The 12,351-nt window shown below is 40.2% G+C and overlaps 1 protein-coding gene across 1 annotated transcript in view; it reads left to right on the top strand.

The window, feature by feature from the left end:
* NECTIN3 (nectin cell adhesion molecule 3) overlaps positions 1-8,711 on the top strand; it is a 146,008-nt gene extending 137,297 nt beyond the window's left edge. Inside the window, exon 11 of the mRNA XM_081542747.1 lies at positions 8,166-8,711. The gene's annotated coding sequence lies outside the window, so the exon portion shown is untranslated. The remainder of the gene's footprint in view (positions 1-8,165) is intronic.
* The last annotated feature ends 3,640 nt before the right edge of the window (positions 8,712-12,351 follow it).

Below are 12,351 nucleotides of genomic sequence, written 5' to 3'. Positions count from 1 at the left end.
TTTGTCACACCTATGAAAACACTGCAGACTTGTCATATATTAGGAAAGAGTGACATAAGCACTGAAATAAAATAGTACACAAATAAAATAGTTAATAGAATATTAACATAGATTTCTAATGGGATACCAAAGATAAGTTATGATTCACATTGCTCTGACTCTATTTCTTGCTTGTGTATTTATTTCCTGTTTTCAGTTGCCTTGCTTTATCAGAAAAAATTATCCAAGTTGTTCTACAGTAGTAATACAATGCCCCTCTCCTTTACATGGATGACCGGCAATTCTGTAAAAGATTATAGTTGTTTACTCACTAAGTCATGTCTGACTCTTTGTGACCTGGTGGACTAGCCCGCCAGACCACTCTGTCCTTGGGATTTCCCAGGCAAAAATACTGGAGTGGGTTGCCATTTCCTTCACCAGGGGATCTTCCCGACCCAGGGATGGAACCTGCGTCTCTTGCATTGGCAGGCAGATTCTTTACCACTGAGCCACCTGGGAAGCCCCAAAAGATGATAGTTACACAGAATCAAAGGGTAAATACCAGGGACCATCATTGCTGTATCACTGCACTACCTCAAAGTTAGTTCACTGCCCTTGCTAGCAAGCTGGCACAGAAAGAAGGTACCTAACTTTATTACTTGGAATCCCATCAGTGAGTTAATGTAACTGAAGGTATAAGGATCCTTGCACTATCTTCCAGTAGAAAGTTGACTCTAGTCAGAGTTCTCCTTGATAAGGAAGTGGTTTATACATACTGGATGTTACAGTGGAAGATGCTGAGGTGCAGCCACTCCTTAGTGAGCTTTAAAAATTGGGGATGGTTTTTTGGGTCCTGGTGGGAAGCAAATTGTTGGATTAGTGTTGCAAAAGAAGACCTTGGACCTCAGGGGGAATTGAGATGTCTTCACTGGCACTAGGGAAAGAGATTGGAAGCACTGAGCTTCAGAACCCTTTGACCTGCCTTTCTGCCTCCCTACCAACAAGTAGCCACTATTGCAATTTTTGACATTCTTGGTGTAGTTATAGAAAAGAAATCTCAGGATGTAGACACCTCTTGCAACAGCCAGCTAGTTCAATATCCTCTTTGCTTTTCTGTCAGCTATGATATTTCTTTAACAAACTGGTAGATTTTATAGCTGTTGGCCCCTTACATGGGTCACAGAAGCTATATAATTGCTTATCTCGGTGCCTTCCATCTGTTCTCTCTAAATACTGAGGGGAATAGAATGGAGCTTTAAAAGGGTTTGATCAACAAGCTCCCTCAAGCAAAAAATGCCATCTAAAATTAGCTTGTTGATCTCTAAATTTGGAGTCTAGACCACTTGAGGATGGACAGTTAAATTTGGAAGTCAGACTCTTCAAGGTCCGTGAGTGAGGCTTAAGGATGTAAGCCACAGCTGATACTAGATACTCTTCCCATAACTGGTTTATTAAAACACACTGAACCAGAAATAAATCCCAGAGTGCTTATCCACTTAATGCTAGCAGCTTTGCATTTCAAGGGAGAGTGTGCATGCTTCATCTTAAACACACAGCCTCGAGTTTGTAGATGGCCTAACCTCCAGGAGCATACATCATCGCTGCAATAGCAGATCACCAGGTTCTTTGCACACCACACTAAACTATTGTCAGCATCACTTAGGATTGCTCTGACATGATGGGGCAAGAATTTAGATTAATTCTTAAAAGGCAGTGGTTTGTTTTCTCTTCTATGAGGGTTCCTCTATCCTTGGCTTTTTTATATGTTCTATTCCATTTTAGAACATGTAAGAAGGCCAAGGATAGAGGAGCCTGGTGGGCTACAGTCCATGGGGTCACAAAGAGTCAAATATGACTGAGCAACTGAGAACACACACGTAAGAAATAGTGTCAGAATATGCAAGTTGAAGACTCTTACCTGTCCTTGGCTTCCCTGTAACATGCACGTGTTTGGGGGGAGGGGAGGGGTGGTCAGTTGAAATGAACGTAGAAATATCAAGGCCCCTACCTGTGGCTTAGTTCTATGCTTCTCGTGTTCCTGTGCTGAACTGGCAACACCCTTCATCCTTGGGCAATTTGCAAACCTCCTAGGAGGAACAAGGACTTGGAGTTCTTCTGTTAAACTAGAAACTGCTATTTGTAAGCCTGTTCAACTGTGGACTGTGCCTGGGTTCATCTTATGGCTCTTGAAAGGTATTTGTGTTCCTTCCATTAAAATTGTTGTAAGCTGGACTTTGTCAGTTTGAGCACTTGCAATTATTAGGTGGTTTGGTGGGCTTCTGACTGATAGCTCAGTTGGTAAAGAATCCGCCTGCAATGTGGGAGACCTGGATTTGATCCCTGGGTTGAGAACATGCCCTGGAGAAGGGAAAGACTACCCACTCCAGTGTTCTGGGCTGGAGAATTCCATGGACTGTGTAGTCCATGGGGTCGCAAAGAATCAGACACAACTGAGTGACTTTCACTTTCAGTTTTGGTGGCTTCCAGTAGATAAGGACTGTAGGTCTCCTCCCCGCAACCTTACTAGGTGGTATATTACACGGAAATCAGGTTTTAAGCCAATGTCGGTGTCATTCATGTACATAAACAAGCAGGCACCAGAACAGACATCCTATAATAGTCAACCTGTCATATAAGCTGAAAAAAGTCCCCACTCCATTCTTTTAGAGAACCCACCAATATTTTGTGTAAAAGGGTTATTAGAAGTGAATCCAGTAATATTACAGCTGATTCAGTGTCAGGCAGCCTGATTCTGTTCAAATTCTAGACACAGAGTAGGTTAGTAATCTAGGAATCCTAGAGCTAGTGGGCTTGTTAGCACTGTATGCCCTGTTTGTGAAAGGGTGGAATGCCTTGTAGTATTTTTGCCAGTCCACATACCTTTAACACCATTAATTTGACCACTGAAAATAATCACCTATTAACAAAGTCTCTGATGCTGAACTCTTGTGGTAGTAGCCTCTGAAATGAGCTTTTCGAAAGCTAACTAACAACATTTGGAGGGTATATCCCCAACTAGGAAATTTCAAATGTTAACTAAACACTTCTAGGGTGCATGGTAAGATCATTTAACAAGTGCCAAAATAATTTAAATTACATTCAACATAACAGAATTTCTTAAGGATTTCTTGTTACCACACCTTCACACTGGGATGCACTGTATTCACTGCTCTAAAGTCAACCACCTGCTGGCATTTCTCCTTAGTGACAGCCTTTTCCTTCTTAGGATGGGTGTGTGTGTGTGTGTGTGTATGCGTGTATCCATCAGAGAGAGAGAAAGACAGAGGGGAGAGAAGCCCACTTAAAATTCACAGTTGAAAAATATTTTGGAGTTCACACATGTAAGAAAACCCTCACATCTACAAACATCTATTTCAGGCCCATTTTATTATCTTGCTTTAGCATTTTTTTATACTACTTTAGCATTATTTCTGCAAAAAGGTTAGAAGTAGGTTCAGAAGCCTTTTTGCCTCAATGGCCAAAATATATAAAGTATTAGGTTTATTTCTACTGCATTTCCATGTATTAGGATAGGTATTCTCTAGCATGTTTGTTTGATTGTGGAAATTTGGAACTGAGTAGACTAGAATAAAGAGAATGTCAGCAATTCAGATGACACTAAACATCTTTTTATCAAACATCAATTGAGACTATGATGTAGAAGTTCCTTCTATATTTCAAGAAGAAGGGAAACCACCATTGACAAAGAAAAGGATTCTCCATTCCATAGATTGGGAATAAATCTCTTCCATTGGTCCATTCCCCCAGAATATTCTAGTCAGTGTTTGGGGGACAAGGCCATGATGTATATCAAATTACATACCTACATACCGCCCTCATCAAAAGTTCAGTTCAGTCACTCAGTCATGTACAACTCTTTGCAACCCCGTGGACTGCAGCACGCCAGGCTTCCCTGTCCATCACCAACTCGTGGAGCTTACTCAAACTCATGTCCATCGAGTCAGTAATGCCATCCAACCATCTCATCCTCTGTCGTCTCCTTCTCCTGCCTTCAATCTTTCCCAGCATCAGGGTCTTTTCCAATGAGTCAACTCTTCTCATGAGGTGGCCAAAGTAGTGGAGTTTCAGCTTCAACATCAGTCCTTCCAATGAATATTCAGGACTGATCTCCTTTAGGATGGACTGGTTGGATCTTCTTGCAGTCCAATGGACTCTCAAAAGTCTTCTCCAACACCACAGTTCAAAAGCATCAATTCTTTGGTGCTCAGCTTTTTTTATATTACAACTCTCACATCTATGCATGACTACTGGAAAAACCATAGCTTTGACCAGACAGACCTTTGTTGGCAAAGTAATGTCTCTGCTTTTTAATATGCTGTCTAGGTTGGTCATAGCTTTTCTTCCAAGGAGCGAGTGTCTTTTAGTTTAATGGCTGCAGTCACCATCTGCAGTGATTTTGGAGCTCCCAAAAATAAAGTCAGCCACTGTTTGCACTGTTTCCCCATCTATTTGCCATGAAGTGATGGGACCAGATGCCATGATCTTAGTTTTCTGAATGTTGAGTTTTAAGCCAACTTTTTCATTCTCCTCTTTCACTTTCATCAAGAGGCTTTCTGTTCTTCTTCTCTTTCTGCATATCTGAGGTTATTGATATTTCTCCTGGCAATCTTGATTCCAGCTTGTGCTTCATCCATCCCAGCATTTTGCATGATGCACTCTGCATATAAGTTAAATAAACAGGGTGACAACATAGAGCCTTGACATACTGCTTTCCCAACTTGGAACCAGTCTGTTGTTCCATGTCCTGTTCTAACTGTTGCTTCCTGACCTGCATACAGATTTCTCAGGAGGCAGGTCAGGTGGTCTGGTATTCCCATCTCTTGAAGAATTTTCCACGGTTTGTTGTGATCCAAAAAGTTCTAGTTATATGCAGTATCTGTCACCTCTAGCTGTGAGGTGTAAGGATAATGCCTGAGTTTCAGATGTTGTGAATATTTATGGAAAACAGCAGCACCTCCATGAATTATAGGTCAGCCGGGCCCTATCCTCTAAGGACTCCCATTCTAGAGCTGTGTTGTTTACAGTTGCCACTTGCATACGATTTATACAGGCATATCATTTACTGAGTGCACACACACGCGCGCGCTCACACACACACACGCACAGGTCATTTAGACCCAAGGAGATAGACTAATGGACTTGAAATTATTACTAGATTACAACTGCGATCCCAAACAATCTTCAATAAACAAAAACCAGCTTTCTGAGATGTTTCAATGTTTCACTCCATCTAGAGGTAGGAGACTGAACAGTTCCCTTCTTGAGGTTTTTCCCAGCATTACCATTTAAAGATTTTATGATCAGGTTCCCCATGGCCCAGCAGGACCCCTGCTATCATGGCCTGAACCGGTTGTATTTATTATTGTGGCACAGGATTGAACTGTAAAGTTGATTGGAGGAGACTGCAGGGGAATACCCCTTGGGAATCCAGAACATCAGATTTGCTACACTGGCTTAGAACTGTGGCCTATCCTACTACAAATATGTCTGACAGCCATGAATAAATGTCTTATGTGTCTCCTCCAGAGGTTAGGAATGTATTTCAAGCATTCGTAATGTCCCTTAATAACTCACAGTGGGTTTATAAAGCCCAGAGTTCCATTGATTCCCAAATGCATGGGCACCGTTGTTTTAGCTTTTATTATTCTTGCCAATAATGACCAGCTTTTCATTTTCTTTTTTTTTTTTCTTTAATCCACCCTAACTCATTGATCAGGCTAAATTAAATTCCTCTCAGAAGTCATGTTGCTGGCTCCATGTCCATCAGATTTTAGCTACAGGCAGCATTATTTTGTCCTAAATGCCTTAGTTTGCACTTATCCATACTGTGGCTTATTAATGCCTCTGTTTTTTTCATGTGGTCTTATGAGAACTTATTGCTATATTCCCTTCAACTGAGCATTTCAATACCCGGAAGAACATATGTCATCTTAGGTTTCACTATGTACTTGAAATTCCAAGTTCTTTGTAGAAAAATGTTAAGTAGGTGGTGTTGTTACTGGATCCCTGGATTATTCCACTTGTCCATCCAGAAAAGTTCCTGTTTATCCTTTACCTTCTGTTTCTATTTCTAAGCCAAAGCTTTAAGACATTACATCTGCTCCAGTCTATTCATTCTCCATATGGTCTTAGCCTCTTAACTTCCTTACTTCTCACCTTCATCCCTAGTAAAAAATTAGTACTCTCCATCTCACAGGAGTTCTATGAAGCGTGGGGAGAATAAGATGCTTAAGGGTTGTCTTCAAGAGAGCTTCTACTTTTAAAGTGATTTTGTAAAAGCCCCTTGGCTTAGAAATGAGAAACTCTATAGCTATTATTTTTTCCTACCCTTGTTTTGCTATTTTTATGTCTGAAAAGTGATCTCTGTCTGAATAGAGTCTGTACCCTGGTTTTAACTTTCTTCTCATTAACCCCTTTCACACTGAAATTGTCCTCTCTACCTTGTCCACGCTGTGAACTTTTTACCTACAGAGCCAAAACTAGTTCTCCCACAATAAACCCCACATTGCTTACTTCCATCGTTGAACAAATTAATGTCCTCCAGAAAGAGGAATCTGGCTGTGGACATAAGAAGTCAGAAGGTAAATGAGGTCTCACTCTGGCCCTGGTGAGATCTCACTATGGTGCCTTGGTTCTCCCTTTATAAACTGGGGTTAATTCTGCTGTTTCACAGCACCTGAGTGGTGTGACTCTTGACCAAAAAAAAAAAAGATGAAAAGCTTTTTTCAAATGTCTTCTATATATATATAAATGCATAGTGAATAATCTGGAGAGTGCACAAGTAGAAATGTGTTCTTGTGTAGCTCAATTCAGAATACTAAGCCACCCATTGTTTTCAAAAAAATGTTTTACTAACCTGTTCTTTTTTTTAAGTGAAAATTAGTTTCTAATCATTTGAACTATTTTAATTTTTCAGTGTGGGAAGAGATCAATAGTATACAGAAAATACCCAAGTTATATTTTAACTGTTAAAACCGAAGGGGTTGCATAATAATGTAGTGAGGTAAGGAGGAGGATTCTAGCTCAAATGTATCGAGATATAGAAATATGGAGATTAGCTTTGGTTTTGAGATTGTATTATAAATAGTAGATGTTAATGTGGTTGTTTTTAGATACTCTTTATTTTAAGTTACCAGAAATTGTCTTTTATTTTTGCAGTTTTAAACTATGTGGTTCTTGATATGTTTTGAATAAATTTTTTATCAACTAAACTTTTTCATTTTCATTATTGAGAAATCAAGTATGATCGAAATCATATAAAGATTAGTAGCCTAATTACATGACTATAAAATTCAAGATTTAAAGAACATCTTTCATAGAAGTAATAAATTTCTATACTGGAGTCCTTTTTTAAAATTGATTTTAACAATAACAACAGGAATACTTTTATACTTCAAGCAATATTGTAAATATTTTTTAAAACATGTGACAAGTTACATGTTATTGTATTGCTTGTGAAAATTACTTAATACTTTTTAAATGAAACTGAATTTATTCCATTTAAAAACTGTTCTTCATTCCTGATTAGTCTTTAGATGTTAAAATGTCCCTTCTTTTATGAAATAGTATTAGTGCTAGATGATAAATTTTAATATGTTCTTGTTTTTTTTAAAGTTGGCATTCCTGTATTTGTTTAGGGATGGATGCTTTACTGATCTGTTAAATCTCAAAATAGGAACCACTTTAAAAGAAACATTTTATTGAGATACCATAATTTTCATCCTCTTAAATTCTAAAATCCAATGCTTTTTAGTTATTCAGAGAATTTTGTAATCATCACCAAAGTCAATTTTAGAATATTTTCATTGCCCCAGAAAGAAGCCCACTCCTATTTGCTCCTTGCCTCTGTCTCCCTTCCCCTTCCCAGCCCCTGGCAACACCAGTCTACTTTCTATCTCTGTGAATTGGCCTGTTGTGGACATTACATGTAAATAGAATCATATAATAGGTTCACTTGGCATAATGTGTTCAAAGTTCAACCATGCTACAGCATTTGTTTCTTTTTATTGCTGAGTAATATTCCATTGTACAGATACTCCACATTTATCCATTCCTCAGTGGAGGAACATTTGGGTTGTTCCTACTTTCTGGAAAGAATTATGCATTATTCATGTACAAGTCTTTGTGTGAACATATGTGTTTATTTTTCTTCCATATACACCCAGGAGTGGAATTGCAAGATCATGTGGAAACTCTGACTGAACCTTTTGAGGAACTGCCAGACTGTCTGCCAAAGCTGCTGCACCATTTTACATTCCTACCAACGGTGTTTGAGGGTTTCAGTTTCTCCACATTCTTACCAACGCTTGTTGTTATCTGCTGTTTTTGATTATAGCCATCCTAGTAGATATGAAGTGCTATCTCACTGTTTTTTAATTTCCCTGACTGCTAATGATTTTTTTTTGTTTTGTTTTGTTTTCTACAATCCTTTAAAAATGTAAAGTCATTCTTAGCTCATGGGTCATATTGCAGGCTGGGTTTGACCCATAGTTAGCTAACCTCTGACCTAGAGATAAAGAAAGATCATTAAACCAGTATTATAAATATACTCTGTATGTTTAGCAATGTAGAGGAAAGCATGAGCCATTGTGCCAAAGAAAATGAAATACTTAGGTATAAATTAAACAAAACCTATATAGGGTCTCAGTGATGAAAATTATAAAATGCTGATGAAAGACATCAAAGAAAACCTAAATAAATAGAGAAACTTACCATGCTCGTGGATTGGAAAACTCAGTTGGGAAGGGACATTCATAATTGGCACCTGCAAACTGGTGCCACCTGACTAGTACATTGTTGACATAGACCATCTCTTAACTGCACGTATGACATAGAGTCATCAGAAACTAGAGCTACCATCTTCCTGACTGTCATTGGTCTTTACCTCCACTCCTGTCTGTCATTCCATTATATTGTTAGACTTCCAAATAGCCTTTGGCTGTTTCTCAGCCTTCATTCTCTGAAATCATGGCCATATTGCCACAAGACAGATAAGTACATACCTGCACACTTCCCAGAATGTCAAAACAGTGTTGGAATGAAGTCAGAACAACAAAGGTAAACACGTTATATTTTAGTTGGGTGTTGAATGGATAGGAAATAGCCAGTAAACAAAAGAGCAGACATACTCTACACAAATAGTTGGTTTGGAGAAGAATTCAAATTAGGAGTCAAAAAAATTGGGTATGATGATTGTTCATGTTTAGATAACAGAATCATGAACTCTTGCAATCATATATTTTTGCCTCTGAATTTCTTCTCCCCAGAGGTTCTGGGAAAAGCCTTGAGATTTATGCTTTCACCAAGAAGTAAAACATATGGGGAAAAAAAAATCCTTTCTACAACCTGAAACTGCTGCAATAAAGCTCTAGAGAAATTAGATGGAAAATCATCCAGAAAATAATTAATTCATATCTCAAACTTCAGCCCTTGAAATTCTAGTCTAATGTGTCTGTGTATGTGGTCCATGCACACAGTCAGTCATGTTCGACTTTTTGAGGCCCTATGGGCTGTAGCCGGCTAGGCTCCTCTGCCTGTGGAATTCTCCAAGCAAGAGTACTGGAGTGGTGTGCCATTTTCTCCTCCAGGGGATCTTCCCGACTCAGGGATCTACGTCACATCTCTTGTATTTGATTTCAGATTCTTTACCACCAGCGCCACCTGCGTTTCCAAATTGGCATTAGTTCATGAATCGTGATTAAGAACATCCCAACCATTTTGTCCACAATCTGCCTCCCTGCTTCTAAACACTTCTCCTACTTACTGATGGTAAAGCCTAGAGGTGCAGTGTGGGATTGATACTTTTGACCTGCATTTCTCAGCTCAAAGCAAGCCAAAAAGCTGCTTTGCTGGGCAGAAGAATGTTACCTTGCTCAATGCAGCAGATGGGCAGAGCTGTTCATTGCTCAGAGCTCACAGTTGCTAATTCCCTAAAATTTGGATTTTCTAAGTAGAAATGTGCAGAGCATAGGGACTTAAGCTATGACTTCTCTATAAACTCTCCCATTGTTATATTGCCTAAAGAGGAAACAAAGCCTTTTCTAAAACGTAAAGGACTTTCTAGCATATGCCGACTTTCTGGGTTTCCAGGCATAGTCCTGCTTTCAAAGTCAGTCTTCATTTACCTGTGTTCTGTTAACTCAGAGGTTCTCAAACTTCAGCGTGCGTTAGACTCACCCAGAGACTAGTTAAAACTCAGATTTCTGGGTCCCACCTGCAGAGTTTCTGATTCAGTTGATTAGGGAAGAGACCTGAGGAATTGCATTTCTAAGAGGTTCCCAGGTCATGCTGCTGCTGGTGGTCCTGTAAGATTACAGGGACTCCTGTAATCTTCTCCATAACACTCTGCAGGCCCCCTTGGCTGCTACTCTCACCTGGCTGTTTATTAGGATAACTTCATCCACCTGGCTTTCTAGGCATTTTCACACTTGGCCTTCATTATGTGGGATTCTCACATAATGATGAGGGTGAAAGAGGAGAGTGAAAAAGGTGCTTGAAACTCAACATTCAAAAAACTGAGATCGTGACATCCAGTCCCATCACTTTATGGAAAATAGGAGGGGTAAAAGTGGAAGTAGTGACATCTTTCATTTTCTTGGGCTCCCGAATCACTGTGGATGGTGACTATAGCGAGGAAATTAAAAGATGCTTGCTCCTTGGAAAGTTATGACAAACTGAACAGCATATTAAAAAGCAGAGACATCACTTTGCCAACAAAGGTCTTATAGTCAAAGCTTTGATTTTTCCAGTAGTCATGTACACGTGTGAGAGTTAGACCATAAAGAAGGCCGAGTGCCGAAGAACTGATGCTTTCAAACTGTGATGCTGGAGGAGAGTATGGAGAGTCCCTTAGAAAGCAAGGAAATCAACCCTGATATTCATTGGAAAGACTGATGCCGAAGCTCCAATACTTTGGCCACCTGGTGTAGAAAGCCCAATTGTTAGAAAAGACCCTTATGCTAGGAAAAGTTGAAGAGGAGAAGGGGGCAGCGGAGGATGAGATGATTAGATGGCATCAACAACTCAATGGACATGAATTTGAGCGAACTTCAGGACACAGTGGAGGACAGAGGAGTCTGACATGCTGCAATCCATGTGGTCACAGAGTTGGGTGTGGCTTAGTGACTGAACAACAAGAGAATGTGGGATTTTATCATGGGGCAGGGGGGTACTCTCCTACTCCATTTGTGGTACTTTCATCATTGCTGAGCACTGATGATGCCAAAGCTCCTCGTTACCATATTCCTAGCAGATAATGAGGCCATGCCTCATTAGCATCACCTTGATACGTGGTATTGCCTTTTTAGTTAGTATTCAGGCCTCACATAATATAGAATTATGTCATATTTGATATGTCCACATCCCTTAGCCCTTTAATTCTTTGCTCCTCTATATTCCAGGACATTCTGGCATTCCAGCTTCACTTAATAGATGGGCCATTGCTTTTTCATGCTTCTAGGTACCATGCTAGACATCATCTCCTAGGGTTCTTGCCAGGTTGTAAATCCTGTATCTCTGAAGCATGCTCCCAAATCAATGAACTCTCCCTCATCTGCTCTTATGTTCCAGCTCTGCTCAGTCACACAGCCTCAGAACCCAGTCCAACTGGTACTGCCTTGCATCTGCCAGTGGATGTTGGCTAGGCCTTGCAGCTTCTTTGGAGTGAAGTCCCTTTATTCCTTATCAGGCCCAGCATGTCCCAGGGTGGTTATGCTGTGACTTAATCCTACTTAGAGGCCTAATAGCCAGGAGGAGAGGTGTGGGTAGATCTTGAGTAGGGCATATGCTGTCTTGAAGGTGGGCAGTGGTGTCTATATTGATTCCAAGCAAGGGAGAAGTGCTAGCAGAGAATTCAGAGGAGTTGCAAAGAGTCAGACACGACTACGCGACTAAGCACAGCAGCACAGAGGACAAAGATTAGTCCCGATTTGCCCAGGACTGTCAAACTTTCAGCACAGAAAGTCCCACCTCCCAGGAAACCACTCAGTCACTGAAAATCAGGACAGTTGGTCACCCCAGGATTCTGGAGATTCAATATTTTCCGGGGAATCTTCCCAGATATTCCCATCCCAAGTGTCAGCGTCTCCTTTCCCCCAACTAGTAACAGGTCTGCTTGGTGAGGTGTTTAACCGTTTCTGGAAATCAGCACTAGGTTTACTCCTGAGTTTGGCCTCAGCTGCAGGATATGCAAGCCTATTTATTAACTACCAGGGAGATCCTCTGATTTTTATATTTGACTTTTCCATGGCCTAATAATTGCCTGCAGCTTTTCATTATGCTTTGTGTATCAGTGAAAGTATTAGCTGCTCAGTCATGTCCAACTCTTCCCAACCCCATGGACTGTAGCCCACC

This window comes from Giraffa tippelskirchi, chromosome 2 (genome assembly GCF_054371585.1).
Source record: "Giraffa tippelskirchi isolate mGirTip1 chromosome 2, T2T-mGirTip1v1.2.pri, whole genome shotgun sequence".
NCBI lineage: Eukaryota > Metazoa > Chordata > Mammalia > Artiodactyla > Giraffidae > Giraffa > Giraffa tippelskirchi.
This window is presented reverse-complemented; position numbering and strand designations above follow the sequence as displayed.